The sequence below is a fragment of the Rhea pennata genome, chromosome 4 (assembly GCF_028389875.1).
Source record: "Rhea pennata isolate bPtePen1 chromosome 4, bPtePen1.pri, whole genome shotgun sequence".
Classification (NCBI taxonomy): Eukaryota; Metazoa; Chordata; class Aves; order Rheiformes; family Rheidae; genus Rhea; species Rhea pennata.
The window spans coordinates 29,252,288-29,275,967 of record NC_084666.1 but is presented as its reverse complement, the minus strand read 5'-3'; positions in this window follow the sequence as shown (position 1 = coordinate 29,275,967).

The following is a 23,680-nucleotide window of genomic DNA, read 5'->3' as shown; positions in this document are numbered from 1 at the left end:
TAAAATAATTGCTGAGATATTAGCAGTGTTCCCAGTTGTGCTAAGCTATAAAAGGAACCCCTTATGCAGATTAGCGCTTGTCTTTGACATGGAAACAATTACTACTTGAATGCGGTCTCTTTTTTCACTGTCATTCTGGACTGGCCTTTCCTCTTAGCAAACTAATGCATGTCGAAAAGATTAATGGATTAAACATGGCCAGAGATAAGCCTATTACACTAAAGCCCTTTAAAATCAATCTATAACTTGTAAAGGAAGAGATCACCTGAAACATGAGCCTCAGGGAATGTCTACACGGTGCTGTGTCCATCCCTGCATTGCAATTGCTGCTGAAGGCACAACCAGCCCAGGTACTGCAAACACGGTGTGTGGCACAGGCCACGGGGAAAGACGGATACTCGGGCCCAGAGCAAGCTCCTTGCTACCCTCGCCGCAGCACCAGCTGTACCCTGGGTAGCTAGGTTCAGCACACTGAGGAGACAGAGACCCTAACAGAAGGGAGAGTTGTGAACTACTCCATACAGTTGTCCTTAAATCAAATTGGAAAATATTTACTCTCACATGATTTTACTGGGCTTCCCAGAGGTTTCTTATGCAATTCATGACCTGGAGTCTCTGAAGTGACTGCCACAGAAGATCTCTCCGGTGTCGTCTTCCACTATCCCCGCCCCAGGGAGCCTGACACTTGCCTGCAGCTCCAGGATGTCTCTTCCAGCAGTTTCTCAAGAGGTTTAGAAGAATGTTTCACAAGCAATTGGTCTAGTATGCCAAAAAAAATACCCAGCTTGTTTACACACACTCCAAATTATTTACCACAAATGGTCATTTAAAAATACAGTTTACACAGAGTTAGAACAGTTTACTCCATAATTTAAAGGTTATCATTAGAGATTTTCATCATTCTTTAAACTTGCATTTATTTTTTAATAGGTAATTATTTTTTATGTAAAAGTGTAAACAAAGAGAGGGACAAGAGGCCCTGGTCCTCAAAAGGAGGCCTTTGGTAAAGAGAAGTAGACCATTACCTCAAGTCGAGGTTTAGCATTACCTTTCTTCTTGAAGCACACACTGCATCTTACAAAACCTGCATCTGAGATTTGCATTCACTGGAAGTGGTGCAAACCGGAATCAGCAGAAAGCTAATAGCTTTGCAACCAACTTTGCAAGCAGTCTGCTGAAGCCAAAGGGATTACTTACATAGTGAATGACTACTCAGCTCTTTGCAGCTACAGCTGGGTAGCTGAAGCTACCTGCCTCCAGTTTTTGGTTCCCTATTAAGCCTCTGGTGGCAGATAACCTTTGTAAAGAGGGAAGACACCTTCCCCAGATTTTGGCAAATCAGCAGCAGTTCACCCAACGCATCAAGATTTTCTCAAGTCAGATTCTTCATTTGATCTCAAGACTACAAAACCTGGCTATAGCTGAGAATGCAAGTATCTAAGAAATGGAGTTTATCTTACACACGCATGAGTCCAAAGGGAGGCAGCCTGAGCAAACACCATACTGTTCCCTAGGCGCCCTGCTCGGTCGGATCCCCAATTACCTGGTTGTGGTGCAGTTACTTGACGGCAGCCGACTGCAGAACACAGCGACTGACCTCCTGTAATGGGCTGGCTCTACACTAGCTGCAGATCTTTCGATATTGGAAAACCAGATGAACAGATTAGCTGCAAATAAGATTCAGACCTAGATAGCGTCTTTTCAGGAAAATCACTTCGATGTCAAAGGCAAATTGAAAGAGCCCCAAAAGCAGGCCAAGTAAAATGAAGTGAGAATCACTGATCCTAGTAAGAAATAAAGAATATCTGGGAAAGTACGGAGGGCCTCGTAGATTTTGGCCAACAGTTAACTAAAGTGACAAATGATTTTGATGGTCTCCATTTTTATGTTTTCTGAAGTAGAGAGGTTGATTTTTAGAGGCGCTTTTCCATTCTTTCAGAAAATTGATGTCTCTTAAAACCCCCAAACTGAAAAAATGAAAATGTTTGCTGAATAAAAACTGCAACTATTTAAATAAAAACGTTTCCTGAATAGAAACTGCAACTATTTAAATAAATAATATCGCAATTTTTATCGAGAAATAAAAGAACCTTGTTCCTTTCGACAGGATTTACATTGCACAGATTTGACTGATGAACTAGAATCTGATTGATGGTCCAAAAATGCTCACCATATGTCCTGTCTATGTATTCCAGGAGACTGAATAAACATACAACACTTTCTTGAAATGAAAGAAGAGTTTGTAGGAGCAGTGTATATAAAACATATCTCTTTGTGAATAGAAGAGATTTTATCTCTACAGATATACTTCCCTTTGAAACCATGATATTTTCTCATTTGTTTAGCAGCATATAGAACAATTTGTTTGTTCCACTTTATCCACATTTCTCTTTAAGCTGATAAGGAAGAACAGGGCTTCTTCTTGCCTAAGAATGTTTTTCTATCTTCCTTTTTCCTTGATTTTTGCAGGATGCGCCTGATCATGTAAGTCATATTTACAGTTTAAAACCTCTGTAAAACACGACAACAAAAGTGTTTTGTCTTACTGCAATAGCAGTGTAAAAATGTAGACACTGGCAAAGTAGCATGCAGGGACTCTGAAGGGTGTAAGGTCATTTGCTAGATTCTTTTAAATCCATTCTCTCTTCATTTCAAATGACCACTGGAATGTCATGAGCATTTGGAAATCGCTGTTTTTGCCTTGAAGGTATGTTGAATCTTTGCTGTAGAGAATGACCATAATGCTTTAAAATCTAACTGACCATCAACATTTCCAGATGTGCAAGTAGGATTCAACTTCTTTCTCAAAGCTCCTTTTCAGCACACAGTCCGCCAGCAACACAGTTCAGAACATATGGAAAAGGCACCAAGCGTCTGACCTTCTGCTGGAAGAGACCTTTACTTGAGATTTGTCCAGTGTGTATCTTACATAGAAACTAGTGCTAAGTATACAAAGCAAAACCACATTTTTGGCTTCACTGAAACAAATTGCAGCCCCTGACACTCCAAAAGAATGCAGGCAACAGAAAAAGGAAGAAAAATATTAATGCATCCAAAGTAAGAGAAATCCAACATGCTTAAATCCAAGCCATCCAAACTGTTGTATTTAAATTAACATACCAAGGGAATATTTTCTTTTGATAGACACAATATTTCTGTTCAAGAGGTCTTGAATAAGGCATCAGATAGTTTTCCTTTGGCATGTACATCTACTGTAATACTGATTGTCATAGATTTTAATTGTTTCTTTAATAAAAAATGAAAGGGAAGCGTGTTCATTACTGAGAATCAAGAACTTTCATAGAAATTAAATTATGTGTGTAACAATTATATTTTTATTCTATCACACATATAAATCAGCTGCTAATATCCCATTTCCTTCCTCAGAACAACAGTCTTCATTTTTCCCCTCTCCATAACAAAGTAATATACCTTTAAGTGAGGAAAATTCCCAGAGTAACAAGCAAACAAAACCCTAAAGCTTGATTTACTGCTGTAGTGCTATGGCACTAAACGAGGATTCAGGAAATGTCCTATTCCAAATGTACAGCTAATAACAGAGACTTAAGGTACTGCTATAAAATATAAACTATTCACCAATTCTTCCCTGGGCTGTATTCCAGGGAAACTGTATTCTACTTTGCCGAATTCTAGGAATGACAGAAACATAAATAGAGTGGATGTCTGTATTGGAAGAATATTTTACTTTTCCATACCCAATCTGTTTCAGAGCATTTAAAAATATAAGAGTGGATAGCACTGTTTTTTGCCAAACCCCAGGTATGATAAATCTCAGAAGTGCATTTTAGCCATTTTTGTTCTGTATCAGCAATAGCAGAAGTGGTAATTTTAAGAATTACATCTGATGAAAAATACCGGAAAAAGCAAGTTAAGTTGCGTTTTGTTTCTGCCAGGTTTTTCTGTATGACCCCTGTGTCACTGCAAGCATTGCTGGAGTCTCCCGGTGTGTGACATGCCCTTCTGCTTCAGTTTGTGCTCTAGGCTGGCTCTGGTGCTTGGGAAGTAAACGTTGGTTACACAGTTCTTCCATGCTGTTATCTCTTGGTGTCATTAAAACGCTGTGGATCCTGTTATATGCTCAGCCTTTCGGAGGCATTTCAAACAACTGTATTTACACCATGAGAAACTATTATTATATTGGAAAAACTGGTGTAAAAACCTCTTATGTTAGTGGAACTGGATCAGTCTATAGGACTAGCTATTTGGCAACAGTATAACTTTAATTTTGTAGGTAAATGCTCCACTTGGCATTAGACCCCATTTAAATGTATTTTTTTTCTACTATGGATGTTATGCTTACGAATTCATAACCTGACAAATGAAAATGTAGCGATCATTCAAGCACAATGGCTGAAAAGATGGCTGATCCAAAATAGTAACAGTAATTTCCATTTTAAAATTTGAGTCTTTCCAAATTTGTACGTATTTTGTAAAACCGTCTCAGAGAGGAGGAAAGTCTTTGCGGAAGCCCCCCCTTTATCTTCAAGATACCAGGAGATATCTCTGGCATGATAACTCAGGCAGGAGTTATTATCCTTGTTTTTCTTGTTAATGCTCAGTATGGAGTTTGTCCTCAAAGAACAGTTCCTTGTCTGAGGCATGGCAAACAATTAATAATAGCTGTATCCTGAAGGGACTTGACAAGGGGCAGCACAGGAGAACGTAGCTGTAGCCAGGGGCTGTACGAGAGAAGCACTGATGCGCGGAAAGAAAAGAGCAGACAAGGAAGCAGAATGCCCCCAAAAGAGCCAGAGAAAATCCAGGGAGACTTCATCTGCCCAGAGTAGAAAACCAGGGATAGAAGAGGATAGCTCTGAAGAATCCAAAAGCAAGAAGTAGAAAGAAATTCTGGGTTTCTACATAGGCTACTGCACCCATTCACAGCTCTAGAAGGGACAGGGTAGGATTTGTTCCAGACAGCACTTAAATGTACAATAAAAAGTTACAGAATGTTTTAGGAAAAGGTTTTGCCCAGGGATGTTTGTAGATGATCCTCCAGGGGGATGACAGGTCTTCGTACAGATACATGTCATGCTGCAAAAATCTGTCTGAAATTGATCCTTTCATCACACGTTGTTGGCAGCTCACAGGACTTCCCCTTACCGCTAAAAAAATGAAGAGGACTTAAAAATAGCAATATGCCACGGAAATCAATAGGAACTGTGTATATGTGTCCAAGAGAAAATACATGGCCACTGTAATGCTTTTCTCTCTGTTTAAGACATTAGGTTGGTATTGCTGTGGAGGAGCGCTTGAGCAAGAAGGGCTTAAGGTATTTGGCAGCAAAGCCCTGTGCAAGCTCGCAAGCAGCACTGGCTGGGTCCAAAGGCCGGTCATTCATGCTTAAAAAGATTATGGCTCTGACAGGAGGCCTATTTGGTCTCACTATACATGGGCATTGACGTACTCTTTGTCAATATTTTTAGGAATTCAGCTACTGGCTGGCTAGTGCAACAACCCCATGTTGGAAGGAAGCCTGTAATGGAATAAAGACCATAGGTTTACACAGAAACAAGTTGATACGTGAATATGTATAAGTCTTGGCAGGGCTTGTTATTATTGATATCTCATATCCTTCCCCCTGCTGCAGGATGGTTTATGCTTGGCAGTAAGAGGATAATTGAAGAGTGGAAGGTTTGGAAGTGAATTGGTTTGGAACTCACCATCCATGGAGTCTGCTTTTTTATTAGTACCACCACTACGCCTGCTCAGGAAATCCTCCTGGGGATCAAGCGAGGCCCGCAGTGGTACCGTATCAGAGCTCACGTGGTGTTTGGTCTTGATCCCTCCCAACAACCTATTTATGGCCTCAGACTTGCAGGGATGGGGCTGAAGCATGGGTGGGGGTGGCACCGAAACTGAACAGAGTTCAGTGTCCCAAGATAGATGTCGCCTAGATAACAAGACTATAAAAAGTCCCGGTATGCCTTGCTCTAGCATGTCCATTGGCCTTTCTTCTAGGTGTCAGACATCGAGCTTGCATCCTCCTTCCTGCTGTTCCTCTAGAAAATGGCACTGTGCCCAAGAGCAGGAATTAAAATATCTTTTCTCTTCTCTGCTCCATAAACCCAGGCAAGAGGAGTCCTACTAATCAGGGATTTGGAGTGTACCCTCATTTTTACCAGTGCTCAGGGAAGGTGGGTGAGAGGGATGTCTTGATCTCCCTTAGTCTATTGGGAAGAGAGATTATGCCCCTTCTCACCTGTGTCATCTCAGTTCAGAAATAAACAGAAGCAAAAACGGGCCCTTCCTTTTTTCTCCCTCTCTCAGTACTTTGGGTTGCCATGGGTCAGGTCACTGCAAGGAGGATTCAGTGCCATTTCACCACACTCAGCTTTGATCAGATGTTACGTTTTTTAGCAAATGCTTTCCTTACTAGCTACAGCACCAATCAGTTAACCAGTTTAATTTGTATTTTGACTTAAGAGCTTCAAAGCGCCATTTATTTTGTATAGGATTCTGATCTTGTTTTTCTGAATGCACTAAGCTGTTTCTTGCAGTCATACCCTAGATCTCCCCGGCTACCCTTTTCCTCCCTGGCTGGATAGCTGCTGTGGGCTCTAGTTCCAGGCTCTGCTTTCAGCAGTGCCCCTGGGCTGCAAGGTAGCCCTCACTTCTGAGCCATAGTGTCCACATCTGCAAAGGAAGTTGCCTCCTTCTGTAAAGCGTTTTGAGTCTTCTAAAGTCTCTTGGAAAAAAGAATGGCCTCCAAGCTCTGATTTCCACTCCACAAAAGCAGATGTCTAATAATCCTAATGTTTGCAAAATTCGTCCTATTTTTAAAACAACCAGCAGTATTTATTGTAACAACTGCATTTGCTAGGATAGTGCTGTAGGAAAGTCTCTGCCCCTTTAGTTGAATGCTGAGACCATCACAAATATTGCATATTCTTTCTGATTATATCCTTTATTGCTTTGCACTCCCTTAATTTTTGTTTCCATTTCTGGAGAAGAGGAAGCAAAGTTGATGAGTGACTTCCTGGAAGATGGATTAGAGAATGTGGATTTCTGGGTCTGAGCCTAAGCAAGCAGGGAAAGAGGAAGACCTAAGAAAAAAAAACAGTTGGCTCCCATGGGAAAGAGCAGCAGTGCTTGCTAAAGGTGGATTTTGAGAATGAGTTCAGGAATCACATTTTAATAGCCGGTTTACTATACCTTCTCCAGGATAGCAGTTGTCCCCAGCACAAAGAATTTGTAGGGAGACACGACAGGCATAATTAATTCTTTCTATTAACAGAATTATGTTATACGTTAATTTGTCTCAATATAAAGGTGCAAAAAACTCCCTTAGTAGCTTGTGTGGCCCTTGTTGCTGTGAAGGGTGCTGTGGTAGCTAATATTTAAGATGAACTTTCTAATTACTTTACTAAAAAAGCTGATTTTACAGTTTCATTACAGTTACTAATAATTTTGTAGAACACAGAGTAGATGCTTAATATTAAGATAACAGATTGACCTTTCTATGCTTCCTATTTTGGAACCTAAATATTAATTTAGGATCTTAACTTTCCCCACTGATGTTTGAAAATAATGCTTCTGTATTTCCATTTATGTTGATCTCTAAAACATTTCAGAAACACATGCCAAAATATCAATATCCACTTTCTGTGCAATCAGAAGATATGTCATCCATCATGACAAGAGGCTTTTGTAAAGTCAAGTAGGAAAAAGACCCTTATGTTGCCCAGAGAGGTTGTGCAGTCTCCTTCTATGGAGATATTCAATTTCCACCTGAATGCGATCCTGTGCAATGTGCTCTAGGTGACCCTGCTTGAGCAGGGGGTTTGGACTAGATGATCTCCAAAGGTCCCTTCCAACCTCAACCATCCTGTGATTTGGTGATTCTGTGATGTGTCCATAGCATGTGACTTTCAAAGAAGCTTTAATATCACTCAGTGCTAAGTATGGGGCACGTCCTGCCTCCAGCTAGAAAAGGGCTAGAAATTCACAGGTAATGCACAAAGCATACTTGGTAAACTGTAAGTTTCTGCTATCATTTTAAATCTTCCTATAGCATGTACTTTCCTCCCTGAATCCTAGGTTTTCAGACTATAGAAGTAGTTTTCTAAACACAGTTCTGAGTCAAAAAGTTTATTTTCAAAGCTGAGGCATGCTTTGCTTCAGAGCTCTCAGGCATGATGGTCCATCACTTAGGAGCAATGCAGATCTACCATTTGCCTTTTCCAGAAGTCAAGAATGTCACAGCTTTTGTCCCTCCTCAAAAATGCATTAAATAATCCGTTTTACTTAAAGGGTTTCTTTGTGGAAGCCAGACCTACTTCAGGAAGAGATTTTTGGTGCTGCCACGTGGGGATTTTGAGAGTCCCAGAGCAGCAAGCATTTTGTGTGAGGTAAATGAGATCTAATTCTTTAATTTGCTATAGGAAAAAATGTAATTGAAATGTCATAATTCAACATTTTTTAGTGCACTGCTTCAAGCAGGAAACAAAAAGCTGCTATATTAGCAATATCTTCATTTTTTTGCAGTTGCTTTCTGCTGTAATAATGGCAGCACAGAAGAGTGGGAGGGGGGTTGAAATATTTTGAAAGGACTGGTTAAATTTTAAAAGACAAATTTCATTGCACAATAAAGGAAATTTTCATTTATCTCCAAGATTTCACATTTTTTTGCCATCAGCAAGTGCCTTTTGGATTCCTCACTCTCCCAAAGTCCCACCATGACTCACTAAATAATTTTGTTGTAATGAACTGCTTACTATTGTTCCTATTTGGGGTCAAGTTCTCTGAAGTATCTCAAGAGCAAATCCACAAAGGACAGGGGCTCTGCAGTGCCTATCATTAAGATATCTCTTTCTGGGCTCTGCAGGTCTAGCTAGGGTGCTAGGTATCCTTCCCGACGAACGAGGGTTAGGCTAGGAAGGAATCGCCAGAAGGAAGCACCAGGAAATGCTGAGGAGAGGAGCAGGGCTTTAACTTTTCCCTCTAAGTGATCTGAGTACTTCCCTCCTCTTAGCATTAACTAGTGCCAAAGCCTCTCCAGGAATTAAATGACAGAAGACACTTAAAGCCTGCTAGAGCATAAAGCAACACTGAAGTTGGGAAAAAAGCAGTCCAAGAAATTATTTGGGTCCTGAATAGGTGGTGATCGTTACGTTGTTAATGATACAAAAAGGACTGATAAGTATTTATTGTATTTCAAAAGCAGTGGCAGGCTGTCCTTGGATCTCATGAGAACAACAAAGTACTTTTCAGTTTGGCAGTAACCAATGGGATGTTAAAAAACATTCAGGAGGAAGGAAAGTTTTCAGCTTTATTTCCTACAGAAATGAGGCTTAAAGGATCTCAGTCTGCCAGCTCCTGCCTCAATAATTCTGAAGCCACAGACCCGTTCTCACCAATGTGGAAGAGGTAGTTTTTCAAAAGATATTAATGCCTGCAAGTTTTGTGAAAATCAGTAGCTGGGCAGAGGAGAAGGACCCTGTTAATGCTTTCATGTCATTAAGGAAAACTCAGCTGTTATCCATTCTGTTTGGCAACAGACTGCTGTTGCCAAATCTGCATGCGTGTGTTGACCAGCCAGGCAGCAACGCATGGCTCTGGGTTTCCACGCAGCCTGCCAGGCTCACACAAACGTACTCAAAGGAAAGGAGGCTGTGAAACATGTGTGGAGCTTGGATGAACTGCGTGGAGAGGAGATATTGTACGGCTGCATCACAAGGGACCTGGGAAAAGCAGGTTGGAAAAGCAAAACAGGACACAGATCTGTTCTCATCTGCTCCATTGCTATGGTCCCAGTTCAGCTGCAGTAGGGGCTCCTTAGACAGCTGTCTTCAGGGACCCAGATCCCACGGCTGTGACTTCTATTGTGTTTTGGAAATCCCATCCCAGCATTAAAGTTGTGCCATGATTAGAAAAAGTACAATAAATAAATATAAATTGGTTAGTCTATTATCATTTGCATCAGCCGCCTATACCGGAATATAAATAAGAGAGAACGGAAGAACTGTAATTACAACTAGTTGTCACAATTTCAGAAAAATAAAACTGATTAAACACTCCTAATGTCAGAGCTCAAGAGCTGAGGCTTGATGAAGACAGATAGCTGATACTGCGGACTTCTGCAGTGTATTAGCACCACACAGTATTCTAATTACGAAGCCGTGCTATATGTTATCTAGCAAGGCATTTAATAAGTGACTTAAGAAATGGTTAGCTGATATCTCAAAATGTAGTCAGCAAAAAAGAATTGTAACTAAATAGATTAGGGATTGTTCTGTGGTTCCACAGGACCAGTGTTAAGTACAGTGCTATCTAATGAGGTCATTAATGACCTTCAGGAAAATATTAAATTTCTGTTGACAAAATTTTGCACAGATTAGCATATCCAGTCTCACAGCACAACTGTAAGGGGAGAAGTATCACCTTCAATGGAGGTTTTTTCAGAGTAGGTTGGACTGGGTCTGTTGGAGATGATTAGGCAATCCTTTCTTTATGTTTAGTACAGGGGAAGAGTCTGGATGATCTTTGGAGGTCCATTCCAGCGCTCCATGGCTCCATGGGCTTTCAGGCCTGGAAAATAAAGTAGCTATTTCAGACTTACAATCTATGACTTACATTTTCTCAAAACCTGCTGTTGACTTGATTGCACAAAGAATACTAACGAGAAAAAGTAAAAAGCCACAAATAACTCTGGTACATGTAGAGGCTGCCATTTATGCTTAGTCTTTGTTGCTATAAAAGGAAGTTGTGAATTCTTCACAAATGATAGGTATGTCTTCCAAATGATATTTTTCCCATAGCTGTCCAAAGAACTAAGGAAGAATACAAATACTCTTTCCTCTTGAATTTTTAAGCAACACTCATTAGTAAACTATTCCCAGATCTGAGTGTCTTTTTACAGAGAAAAAATATATACAATTTAGTGTAAGCAGTTCTTTCAAACCTGGCAAATCCTTAATGCATGTACCATCATTGATCAGCATCTGGATTTTGGCTGGTCTTCCCTAAATAAAAAATAAGCTCAGCACTACTAGCCTGACTCTGAAGTGCTGTGTTTACCCTGCCACTGTGTTCTAGCAGGGCAGTGCTGCTGAACAACACAGTTTATAAATCCTCATGCATTGATGGTATTGGCTATGTCCATCCAGAAAAGCAACTGCTTTTCTGCACACTTCCATCACTTGGATCCCCATTGCCAAAATTGCATCTGATGTGATCCTGGCCCCTCTCATGGAGGAGTTCCTTTCTTAGCCACTCCTAAATGGAAGAAGGCATTTTGGCAGTTATGGATATTTGTCTATCCAGCTCTACTGAGGAGTCAGAAGAACTGCACAGCACTCTCTCAGGCCAGAGATGGACCTTTTCAGTAGGCAGTAGAGATTCAGGTGGCTGCATCTGCAAAATCTTTCTGTTCCCACTCACCTGACCAATGAGTTCAGCTTCAGCCAGTCTCTTTTTATGCAGGATTATCTCCAAAAGGCAGGGGCAAAACTAACTCCAGGGCAGTCCTTTTCTGCACTGATTGGCTGGAGCAGCAAACTTGTTTTGCTTACAGATAAAGATCTCCTGCCAAAGCAGAAGAAGAGCTTCAGACAGCTCTGAGAAAGCCAGGGACCCACTACTGCCTCATGGCAGGCAGGAGGGAGGAAATAGCTCCAGCCCTAGAGCTGGTCTCCTGGCTTAGAGAAGGACACCGAGTGTGGAGGAGGCGGCTTCCCATGCTGGGGCCACTGCTGGAAGAACAGCAAGCGAGAATCAGCCTCCTCTCAGCAAAGCTACACGATGTGAATTAAAGGTGGGCACAGTCTGCTTTGACAAGGGGAAGATGACACATGGCTGAGAGTCTGTGGTGTGCAAGAGAACCACTTCTCCACAGATTTGATTCACTGCTAACATCTTCTCAAAGTAAACCACTCGCACACGTACTTAGGCTGCTTACAGAAAACTGGAGAGAAAAAAGACAGTCTGCAGCAAGCTATGAAGGTTGGTGTGCTCAGGCCACTGCAGCTCAAGGACAGCAAATCCCCAAACCATGGCACTTCATGAAAAATGCCCTGTTCACTCATCATCCATGTAAGCTCTGCCATGGGCTGTAAAAGCCCAGCTTATGGAAAGGAGCAGTCCCAAATCCAGCTCAGCAGGCCAAGGACAGCCAAGCTGCACATCAGAGGGTTAGCGATGTACTCCAGGAACTCACTTGTGGAAAGGGACCTTTCTTTTCTGTCTGCTAGTGTTAGAAGTTTCAAAGGCACAGCTTCTCTGCATAATTACCCGTTGAAAGCACCTGAGACATGACACCAGGGCTTTTATTTCAGAGACATCATTGCAGTCACTGACCACAGCAGAGAAGAGATTGTTAATGTTAGTCAGCTGTGCTGACTGCTACACTCTTAGGACTGACTATTAGGACACTACAGCACAACCTGAAGCTTCATAGAAGGATAAGTAAAGGAAAAACATGGCTTTTATAGTTCCTTCAGAGCTTTTGCTATGGAGAAATGAGTGGCAGTTTCCTTGCCTCCAGAACGTGCATTATAGAGCCTCCAAACTTGGTCCTATACAATAACCAGATGAAACAACTAGATAGAAATCATGAGTCATTAGACACTAGTAAGATGCATATGTTAAACAGCTGTGCTCTGAGACAGCCACTCTCTTATCAGCATGTGCCCTCTGAGGGCTGTGTGAGATTGTTGCTGTGCTAGAAACATGAAGAAGTGGTTGCCTGTGCTCCTTCATCAGGCTGGAGGGTTTTCCTAAGCTGGGTGCAATAAGTAAGTGTCTTGTTAAGCTCAGGCTGGTGTGGTGATTGGGGAAGTTTCTTGGAGGAGCAAGAGCAATGTGTTACTTCAATGTTGAACTAGAAAAGCCATTGAACTGGTTTAGACAATGACTTCGAAACTCTACAGGCAGCTCTTTCAAAGCCAGATGTTCAGTAAGCAGAAGGGTATTGTGTCCTAATAGTGAAGAATTTGTTTGCTTAAGAGAAAAAAAGATTCATATCAAATGCTTACCCAGGAGAAATATTAGAAGAATGTCATGAAGCTTGTAAAATCGAGCACTCAAAAATACTAAGAGTCAAACTGTAGTGTGCTATTAGTTCAGCTCCACAGTAAGTGTGCATAAATGGTAGCGTTTACATAAATGTAAAGCCCTCTCTTCCTCCTTGTTCAGAGTAGGTGGTTCTTACTTCAGTCATATTATACCTTCTCATTCAATATGTGGCCCTTGGTCTTATTTGCTGTGTGATCTTTAAGCTCAGCTTTGAAGATAAAGGTATTAGTTTCTGCATGGTTACTCTAGTTCTTGTCATTAGGATAACCTGGTGTTTCACAAACGTTACTAAAATTATTTTTGTAATGTTTCATTAAAATGAATGTGTATTATAACTACCCTGTAAGGGGGAAGCTGGCCAAAGGATGGCAAGTGATTCTGGGGATCTGCTCTATGAATGCTCATGCAATGCAGTAGGCTAGCAGCTTGGTTGCACAAAGCAGCTTAGGTCGGGTACCTAAAAAAGAACAAATATGTAGTAACTCACCAATGAAAGGTTTATTTCAGCTAATTTAGTATATTATCTAGGAAGAGGTGGGTAGTAATAATGATTTACTGGCTGATACTCTACTTCATTGCCTGTGAAACTAACCTCTTCTGCCTGCAGTCCCCTACCTCATCGTCCAAAGCAAATTATTCTCTGCAGAAGCTGCATTATACAAACAGCTTTTATTTTTTTTTCCCCCGTATCTAACTCTCCTGTGTTGCTATTGCTGTTCTTTTCTCTGCACTGAATGAGGAAAGGGATTGTATGGAAAAAACTCTGTACGCTTGTGTAATAACAAGATCGTATCCTGACAAAGAAGCACAAAGAAATTGCGTTAGCCTTGTAGAGACAGCCTCGTTTCAGGCCTTAACCAACACCTGAGATCTCAGTCTTGCAAGTACTTGTCTTTAAATGTAGCTTTGTTTCTGTGTGTAACTTCCTACCTTGCTTTTAAAGACATATTTTTGTTCCCCAAACAGTGTTCTGTAATATAGCAGTATCACATTGACATTTATTTGACACCTGTGGTGTGCCTGAAGCCTTAGAAATTATTACACAGTTCTCTGCTGTTCAAATAACTTAGTTGCTGACCAACAATAATTGATGTTGTCTATAGGGACTTGAGCAAGTGTGGAGGGAGATGCAGTTCGGCACTGGCTCTTCACACCAAGGAGAGGTGAATGTCAGGCGTGCTGGGCTCCAGCTCAGGTAAGCAGTGCTCTTGTAGGCATTTGTCCTTTCCGCTTGCTGATTTGTGCTGCTTCTGCCCACTCCTGATGCCTCCTGAAGGTAAGGAGTGCCCCATGTCCATAGCATCTCTGGGGAATCCTGCTGTGAAATGCTTTTGTCACTCTGAGTGTGCAAGAAAGGTGATTTCTCAGATACTTAAAAATCACCCTGTGGATGAGCTGACAAGAATGCTACTTCCCTGTACCAAAGTCTATGTCCCTCCTTCAGAGCAAGAGATTTCGAGATTCTTCAGAGAAAATCTTAGTGTGAAGTGGGTTTTTAACATGGGCTTAAAAAAAAGCTTTTCCCTCAGGCTTTGTTCTCAGAAATGACCAAAATATTTGGACACAAACTGCTCAAAACTGTTTGAAGCAGATTCCAAGCTTGGTTTCTTTTAGTCCTATTGCTTATGTTTGTGTTACTTCTAGAAAGATGAAAATGGGCAACTACAATAGAACTAGAAAAGAGTTGGGAAATGTTAAAGACAGGCCAGGCTAATAGTGCAGTGTGTCATTTACGTACACAAAGAACTTAGGGCGTTTATATTACCCCAAATAGTGCTTGACAGCATAAAGGATTTTCATGCAATCTAGTATTTGTGAAATCTACAGTAAGTGCTTTTATAGAATGATTTAATATCAATAACAGTTCCATTTAGTAGCTGTAATATTTATACATTGTGATTGTAAGAAGCTATGCATTAATTAGACATAAATGAGAAAAATATGATGAGCAGAAGCAACCAGATCAGTCTTCTACACTGTAAATGTAGCAGCAGCTGTGGGCCATGGTTAGAGACCAGAATGTGGGAGGAGGTGGACCTTCAGTCTGATCCAGTATGGCAGTTCATGTTCTCCTAACAAAGAGAAAATTTGATTAAAATAAATCACAAAGGGTGGAAATTTTTAGCTCCCTGATAGCTGTAGCCTTGGATGGCAGCAACGGTGTTGTTCCCTTTGAGAGAGGCAACAGCAGGCGAGATCTGGCTGCTGGCGCTGGTGCCTGCCATGGCCTGCTGCTCAGCATTGCACGACTCCTGCTGTGTGATGACTCTGACCTAAAGGGCTGGAGGCCAAAGGCTTGGACTGGGAACCTTACATTGAAATCAAAGGAAGATGCCTTCTAATTTGAAGTGGCGGCAAGCCTTTCAAGAAAGACCTAATGAGGGAACTAACGCTCTACCGTAGCATACCTACTCTACTCCTCCTGTCCCATGACTTTTTTTTTTCCCCTATCATTCTGTCAACAGGACTTTTTTTTGTGGCTACTCTTCCTCTGTAGGTACAAAAGAACAGTTTATGTTCTTTCCATATGACTATCTCTATTTTATAGTGTTGTCTGCTTGCAAAAAGATTTGAATGGTAAATCAGTAAATAATTTCATGCTAGGTGGCAGAGTATATGTATGCAACATATTTTTCCTCCACTTGCTTTAATTTACTTGGTCACAATGTCACAGGGGACTAATTTTGCCATTTTCTGGAGGCAGTTACATTATTGTTGTGTATATCTGTCTGATTTTATCAGTCACATATGGCATCATGTCAAATAATACAAAGTGACATGACTAGTGCAGTCTGACTGGATGCTCTGGGAGAGGCTCTAAGCTGAGATGTCATCTTTAATGCATCTGCAGGAGTTCTGGAGTATATTTTATTCATCCTCACCATTCTCTTACTTAGTTTATTAGAAAAATCATGCTCCTGCTGTGATTGTTATGGGCAGTAAATGAATGAGCCATTTCCCCGTAATGTGGCTGATGTCTCTTGAATTATGATGTCCAGAGGGAAAAATAGTCTCTGAAGAGATCAGCATCTTCTCGATAGTTACTTGAAGATATTCATTACCTTTGCTCAAATTGTCTTTTCCTTTTGCCCATTCTGTAAGATTTTAAATTAGGTCCTTTTGCTTCTCCTGCCTCTAATTTACGGCCAGAATTTATCCAATTTTTTTCTTCCGGGGAAAGAGTGAGTGAGACAATGATGACTGCTCTGATGGTTTTATGATAGGTTTTGGGATGTTGGGTGGGTGCTTACTCCCAAAGGCCTGGCCCCTCAGCTGCACACACCTGTGAGACCGCTTCCTTGGCAGGAAGACAGGAGAGGGCAGCCTGGCCCATGAAAAGGCACTGTGCCAAGGCGTGCAAAACTTTCCTTTTTGTCCTAATCCTTAAACAACACTTGGGACATAATGTGGTTTCAGAAAAGCATGAGGACTAGATGGAAAGACAGCCCTTGCCACCTTGGTGATGGGGAGCAAAATGCCCAGTCTGGAGCACGCGGGTGCTCCAGGAGCGAGGGGGGCTGCATCCCTGGGCAAGGAGCCCGGGCTTGGCCCGAAAAGGGGCTCTGCCCAGCACTGCTGAGCCCTGCCCACTCGCAAATGGTCGCAGGCCCCTTCCCTCCTCCAGATGCAGCAGCATCTCTTTACAAAAGGCAAAGTGGGGCAGAGCTTTTCTGCTCGCAGCAGGATGACTGGTCCTTGGTCTTGTTATGAGTGGATCTTGTGTGTTGATACAAGAACTGTATATCTTTGTGTGTGAGCTGAAGCCTTGTTTCTGCCTGTCAGGATTACAATAACACATTTTTCCCCCACTTCCCTGTGACCAAAAGCCAATCCAGTGAGCTGGAGTACTTCTGCTTCCATAAGGCAACACATCTCCCCTCGTGCTAATAGGGAAGGCTAATATTAACCAGGAACGTACATGCAAGCTCCTGAACGAGCCATGGCAAGAAGCCCATGATTAAAGACATAACAGGCTGCAGGTCGGCTAACGCTGCCAACAAGCCTCCTGAGCAGGAAGAAAACACTTAGAGCTGTCAAAGCACTTAAAGGTATAATCCTGTTTCATGGGCTGGGCTCCTGTTTTTCTAAGTTTATCTGTTTTTTCAGGGGATTCACTCTGCAAACAATAGGGTTCTGTGAAAGATGCTCTTAATCTGAGCAACACATTGAATTTTTCAAGGATCAGGACTGTAACGTGACTGTGAACTGACTGCAGCGGTGTGTGGCTGTGATGTTTTTAATACCACATTGACTTGTTTTGACCAAGTTGCCTAAACTGCTCTGTAGCTGTGTTGGTTCAGACGTGAAAATACTCTTCAGACTGCGAGCTTCCTTCACTAAGCCTGAAATTCCTGAAAATTAAAGTTGTTACTATTCTTTAGAGGTATTGTAGTAAAGGAGGACCAGTACTTGACTTAAAGCTAATGACTGGAAAAGATCAAACAGAAACATGTTTCAGTCTTTCTCTTTGTTTTTCTACACTATTTTGTTTTCTTTCAGCATTTGAATTGCTGTAGGGAACTCAATCCTGACTCTAATTTCAGAGTACTGTCAACTTCACTACTACCAGGATGTTACCCTTTGGGTATAGATGTTACAGAGTTTCGCCCAGATAGTCATTGTGTTAGTAACTTTTCCTACTTCTACATGTCTTAATACAAGAACAGAAGAAACTTTTTTTCCTTAGGAAAAAGTGATGGCTAAAGCAAATCTTGGCAGGGAAAGTAGGGATAGGTGTGTGAGCTAAAATTTATTTTAGCTCTTTTTATATTGGCTGGTTGTCAAGTTGACTTGTTTCCATTTATATTTGAGTATGGTGCTAGAAACTTACATGAGCATTTCTGTGTATGTGCAGGGTTTTTTTGGTATAAACCTATGCTGTCATTGTGAAGATATCCTTGGTGGAAAACACAAATACAGCTACAGCAGACTGTTTAATGAAAGCTTCTGGTTTTGTTTTTGTTTTGTTCCCCCCTCCCCAGACTATCCTATGTCTCACACAGCGCTGTCAGGTTGTGCTGCTGAGTGGTAAGGCAGCTTACCAGCAGGCTAGTGTATTCGATCTATTTGTATTTATTCTTCCTGTTTCCTTTATGCTGAGGGAACTGTAACAGCACATCAAGATACGCTACAGTACACGAGGCAAAATTGCAGCTACAGCTTTTTTTTTCCTGAAACTGTTCAGCTATGCCTTATGTAGCTTCTTGAGATATTTCACACTGAGCCATATGTCTAATACTCCAAAATTTGGGTTGACTTGAGTATCGTGGCATGCCCTGCAATGAGTTGAAGAGCCTGCCCGCCTGTCTGCAGGCAGTGGTCACCTCGTGAGGAAAAGAAGACGCTGTGTTTTGGTCCAGGTCTGCCACGCGAGGAGAAGCGGCTGCCTGGCAGCTCCCGTTAGGCAGCTGGGTGGTGGGTGCCCTGACGGGTGCTCTGGGCACTAACGCAGGCTCTGCCTCCCCAAGGAGCTTGGGGGCCACAAGGGCACAGGGGGGACTTCTACGGCACTTTGTAGCGCTTGGTGACCGGAACACAGCTGCATCAGCCTGTCCTGTGATTGCTTTCACTTCAGTGTCTTAGGTAAAATTCCTAAACAAGCTATTTTTTTGCCTATAGGAACAACTAAATAGGTTTGAAGGTTCAGTGCAATACTTCAGTTTTCACCTAAAACTGTACTGATAACACCAACTTCATACTGTCTGCTCTACCACTGTTTTCCTGTACAAGGTTGGAAGCTGCCCTCCCCCCCTTAAAAAAAAAAAAAAAAAAATTTCCCTATCTGTAGAATAGAAACAATACCTGTAACCTTTGTGATACACTGATAGCCCTGATCAAGCACTTTGGATCCAGAGACAAGTACTAAATATTGCTGCTGAAGGAGTTCATGAAAATGTAGCTGTCCTGTTTGTGGTTTTCATTCACACTTCCAGTATTTTGTGCACGCAGTTTTGGATCCTTGCATTTTGTCAAGCCTCCTAAAGTGGGGAATCTTAAGTTTAGAAGGCTCAAGCATTTCCTGAAAGGGAAGTCTGAACTGTGAGGATTGTAATATTTGAAATTCAAATTCAGTTCTTCTGGGCAAGGAAATCCTCTATACAAAGCACTGCCACAGACTCATAGAATAGATTAGAAACTTAAGTTGTGGAAGTCTCTGCTAGTACAAAGCTGCAATGAACTACTCAGAAACAAAATTTCGGGGGAGGAAGGGGTTTTAAATATTTGATCTTTCTGGCAAGCTATTAATAGCAAAATAAGAGGTGAAATTTGCTAACCTATAATGAGTATTTCTCTCATCATCTATTTCAAAGACCCAAAATGCTTATGATGGTGTGTAAGATTTGTCCTTGCTTCAGATGGCACGTCGCCACAGCTCTTCCCGAGTGAGTTGCACAGGCACGTCTAGCCCCTCAGTCCGTGGACCTCTGAGCCGCGGCAGCCTGCGAGGGGTCTCCGAGGTTCGGCAGCGACGCTCACTGCATGCCAGCAAAGACAAAAAGCCGCTGTCCGAGCGAGCGCGCACGGGAACTGAAGAGCGCAGGAGTGACACTGCAAACAGAGGCAGCTTTTGTTAGTGCTAGGAATGTTGTTCACCGTATGAGCCCCCAAAATACATTTGCTGTCCACACCATTAGGAGTATTCCAGCCCTTTGCCAATCTCAGGAACAGCAAAAAACATCAGAACATCATAGTAGGCCTGATGTTTGTATTATACCTGGTGAAAATGGAGCGTTTTCCAGGTCTGTTTCCATACTCTAAGCGACCATGCGCTTAGACTAATACATAATCACCTCTAAGGATAACGTGGATACTTCAACGTATTTCTCAGCCCAGGTTCTGTGCTGATTATATTGGCAAGGTACCCCGTGATGTGTACGTGGCCCCTCCAGACTCCTCGCTGCTGCTGGGTGTCAAACACTTATCCTAGGTACCACCTTTCATCTGCAGCTTGCTAGAAGGTTATATTCCCTGCTGTCAGATGTTGGATAGGCCTTGTGGTACACATTTGTGATTTCTGGACCAGACAACAGACAGTCTGTACACTGAAGAACTATCTTCTAAAATAAGCCCTGACTGACCCAGACGCTCCCATTTGGCCTCCAGCAGCTGTGGCTGCTGAGAGAAGATCACCATCACTCTCAGCTTTTTGTGCTGGCCTCTGCAAAGTGCAGGTCAGGCTGGGTTTTATTCTGAAACCTAGGTGGTGGCCTGCATGCAAGGGGTGGGGAGGCCTTCAGCACCCTGGGCTGGTGAATCTGGAGGGTAAGAAAGAAGGGTGAGCTGCTCCTGAGAGCTCAGCTGGTACAAGCATGAGCCATAGAGGAGGAAAACTACGACGTGTCTTTTTTTTATCTGCAGAATAATTTGTGAAGGCGCACAAGCATGTAAGCTCGATTAGCATGCAGAAGTTTTCAGTTTTCAGCAATTAGTCTTGGAAGTTTTATGATTCCTTGGCTTCAGTTTCAGCCTTTCATCTATCTACACTGAACTACCAATTTAATCTGTGTTCTCTGTTTTCCTTTTGTGAGTAGAAAGCTGCCAAAAAATACATCTAGCAAAAAGATGACAAAGTGGGGGGGGGGGGGGGGGGAGACACACAGGGCCTGGGGGAGCAACTGCTTAAATCAATAGTTGTATTCCTCTAGAGCTGTGGCAGCAGATTAGTTTTCATAAATTAAACTCTATAGTTCTCATAAATTAAATTATGAGTCAATGCATTCAAAGATAAACTCCTTCAGTGTGTCTGCTTACTAATTGCCATTACATTTCCAGAGTAGAGGAAGGAGGGGAGAAGTAATCCCATTTCTACAGAAGAGGAAAAAATTTTCACTTCAACTGCGCCTTTGAGCCTTTGCATTGCTGGAGGCCATTGGCAGCACAACTGCAGCACATGATCTGCTAGAAGGCAGCAATTATTCAGGTATTCCTAAGTTTGTGAGTAGTTGCAGTTCCCATCCGACCAATACCTCACCCTCTTGCCTAGAACGTACGGTGTGGACACCACAGTAGGATGCTTAATTCGGCTTTAATGTGAAGTGGAAGGTTAGGGATCTATTTTTGAACATCCTGCTAAGTCACACTACACTGAAAATTGGACTGTGTGTGGAGGCACAGACACAGATAATCATAGCAAAGCTCTGAGTGTTCCTCTGATGTTCCTTAGATTGGGTTATATTGAATTTGGCTTGACTCATTGGAAAACTTTTGGCGTTCATTTGACTGAGTTTCCTGTAAATTCTCTTAAAATTGTTTCAATCTCAAAACCCTTGTTTTAGACTCCTCCTTTCTGTCCCCCCCTCCCCCAAAGCAATGGACCTCTTTTCCCTCTTATGGCACAGTGTTCAAATACTGTGTTATTTGAAACAACATGCTTTATTTAAAAAAAAAAAATCTACCAGAATATAAAGCTAGATTGTTTAAATTATTTTATTATTCTACACAGTTTTTTTGTTTTGAGCTGCATCTAAAAGAACAGAGTGCTGTGAACTACTTACCCTAAATATTTATTAATTGTATAAACTGAACTCTACTAAGTACTGATAAATGTGCAATGTATCTCACCTACTTAAATAGCAGAGTAGAAAAGATGCTGGTCTGAAAAGGAACACAATTGACTAGAAAATAACGTGTCTAGATGTGTTGATCATCCGGAAAGCATTCTTCCCTTCTTTTTTTGAAGATAGCTTTGTATGTCCTAGGGGTAAGGAGTTGTTGGTCTTATGTTTAAGACATAAAAATGCTTTCCCTCACCCCTCTGAAAGTTAAATGCCTGTTCTCTTAGAACAGGCAGTAACATACTTGATATACTTGTGCGAGTCCAATGGTACAATATGGAAGTGTAAGATGTTTCTATAGCAGAGCTGATGGCTCTGTCTTTATGCTGGTCAAACCAGAGGTATCTTTTCAGTCTGTTTCAGAAAATGCTATGCCTTTAGTTAATTATTTAAAAATGTGAGAGTCTTTCCTGTGTGCCTGTGTGTAAGAATGTGAAATTTCCTATAGTGAGTCAGAGCAGATTCGGTATGATTCAGTTTGTGAGAGCAATTAGATGAAATGAGTTGAACTGCCAGTTCAGTACGTCCTGAAAGAAGTGGAAGAGCTATCATCATCCACGACCAAGAACTGATTGCTGTTTGTTTTGGAAACATCCTAGAAATGCTAACTCGACTTTTGGAGAAATATGACTAGGAGACAAGTTATGAATACAAACCTCTGAAAGACAAGGTCTGTGGTGCGAGAGCTGGGACTGTGACTGCCAGCAACCCTTATTCTCTGATAGAGCAGTCCCCTCAGTTGCAAAATGAGCTCAGTATAAATATTGCTTATTGAAGAGACTCCCCTAAAGCTCAGATTTCTAAATCTAAGTGAAGGCAAAATTTCCATTTCCTGTTCTGCTAAAATAGATCCTAATCTAGTCCCATTTGTCCTCAATTTTTCTTTGTTCATAGTGTTTCCAGGAATTATGTATAACTGCTTAGAGTACCATCTCTGGACTTTAATAGGATAACTGAAATTCAGCAGTCAAGTCTCTAAAGGTGGACTATTCCATCTAAAACCATTTATCCCATAGACTTGAGTTCAGAGTTTATACCACCACTCTAATCACGTAGAATTTGATTCTTTTTTTTTTTTTTTTTGTGCAGACTGAAACAAAGGCTTTCCGAACTTTGCATATGCAGAAACTGTTGACTTTTTGAAGAGCAGTAATCAGATCTGTACCACTGCTGAGCAACAGTTGATTGCAGTAGTGCATTTTGTTTTTGTGTGTGTGTTTCTTTTTTTTTTTTCTTTAACTTTTGCCTTTCTGAGGCTGATGCAGGAGAGCATGCCTGTGCCAGGCATTGCGGCTTCTATCGCCAGCCCCAGTGAGGCAGGAAAGCCACTGGGATTACAGACTATGAAAATGGCTGTGCTCCAAGGTGCACATTTCCTGCAAGACTACTCAGCTGGGAATGCTGAAAACCAGCTGGAAAACCAGGTTAATGTTTGGATTACGCCTTGGAGTCCTACATGAGGCTTCTTCACCAGAGTCTGTGTAACAGAAAGAAGTCAGGGGGAGTTCAGCAGTGCTCACTGCTGAGCCCGCAGGGCTATTTTAACGGAAAATGGCAAATGCTGGCATGTTGGAGACCCTCTGCAAGACTTGCGTTCCTTGTGGGCACTGTGAGACCGTCTTGCCCTTACAGGGTTGGGGTGCCAGGGAAGGAAGCACAAAAGTCTGGTCAGCACGCACAAACTTGAGACAGTCGTGCAAACGTCTGCGGCTCCTGGTTAAGAAGTGCCACTGTTTGGAAAAGTTGCCCTGCCCTGGGAAGCGAAGTGTTCGTTTTCCCCACTGCTGGAAGCGCTCCCAGGCTTGTTCTGAAAGAGCCTGGGCTCCTGGCCTGGCAATTCCTATGTGCTTGATTTCTGGGATGCAAGCAAATAGCAGAATGAAGAAAGTTTGCAGATATTGTCTCTCTCACTTTATTGACTAGGGATAGAGGATGCTGTCGTGGTGACCATAAATGTGTAATATTGGAGTGCCAGGCCAGGTGCTCTTTCCTGGCTGCTTGCATGATGCTGGCAGCCACATCGGAGGGCTCAGCTGCTCACTGCTTTGGTGTTTCTAGTTTGTGCAGACTGGGCAACACTTGAGCTTTTT